Genomic DNA, 1,129 nt, shown 5'->3' with positions numbered 1-1,129 from the left:
GTTTGAGATTTCTAGTGTTTAGTGTTGTTTTTGTTCTGTGCCAGTTTGTTTCCTGCTTTACTTTGACAGTCTGTGCCCTACGTTAGCGTTTTTAGTTTGGTGTCTCCCTGTCCTGTTGATGTCAGCTGCGTCTTCCAGGTGTTTTCCCTTTGCCCTGCTTTCCTCTTGTATTCAATGTCTGTGTCTGCTCCTGCTTGTCGTCACATCGTATCCTCATTCTGACCAGTTTAGTTCAGTTTCATGCCCTCATCGTTCTGTTCCATTTCCTAATTTAAGCCTGCAATAAAGCAGTCGATTTTTTAGCTTAAATTCCACATCCACGAGTCTGCATTTTGGGTCCTTTTTCCTGCCTGCCCGCACACAGCCATGACACAGACCTGTTTCATCCATCCATCCATCCATTCGCTTTCACTAAACCTAAAATAGTCAGAAATGCCAAACACAGTTGTTGAGGTCTCCCAGCACCTTTCTCAGATTTCGAAACTGTTCCAGAGTTTTAGATGACTTGATTATGGACATTTATTACAAATCCGTCTGAGTTTTCTGACCTTCCCCTCTGGTTCTGGTTAGTTATTAGGGGTGCAATGATACTCGTATCGATATTGAACCGTTCGATACAGTGCTTTCGGTTCGGTACGCATATGTATCAAACAATACAAAATCTTTAATTTATTTTATCAACTTTTCTTCTGACGATGCTGTCTGTGTTGAGCGCTCAGTGGATCTGCGCTCGACAGTGCAGCCTAGGCGGTGTAGTCGAACGCAGATTCACTGAGCGCAGGGCAAGCTAGCCAGACAGAAGTTAAGCTCTCCTTGCAACATGGCAAATTGAACCTCCCCCACCCTAATTCAGATCTGGTGTTTGGAATTATTTTGGTTTTCATGTGACGTATGACCCTGAAGGTAAGCGCGTCATGGACAAAAGCAAAATAGTATGTTGGATGTGCCATGCAATGCTCAATTACATGGTGGGAACTACTGCGTTAGCGCAGTTAGCTCGTTAACGTGTTGGCCGTCCAGCCCCACGCACGGGGCGATCCGCGGTAGCTCGTTAACAGAGATTTGCCGTGTTGTGGCGTTAACGTCATTTCAACTAAATTAACGCTGACAGCACTAGTGGGAACACAAT

The sequence above is a fragment of the Pundamilia nyererei genome, unplaced genomic scaffold, assembly GCF_000239375.1.
Source record: "Pundamilia nyererei isolate P.nyererei 1_Seehausen unplaced genomic scaffold, PunNye1.0 scaffold00508, whole genome shotgun sequence".
In the NCBI taxonomy this organism is placed as follows: Eukaryota; Metazoa; Chordata; class Actinopteri; order Cichliformes; family Cichlidae; genus Pundamilia; species Pundamilia nyererei.
This window is presented reverse-complemented; position numbering follows the sequence as displayed.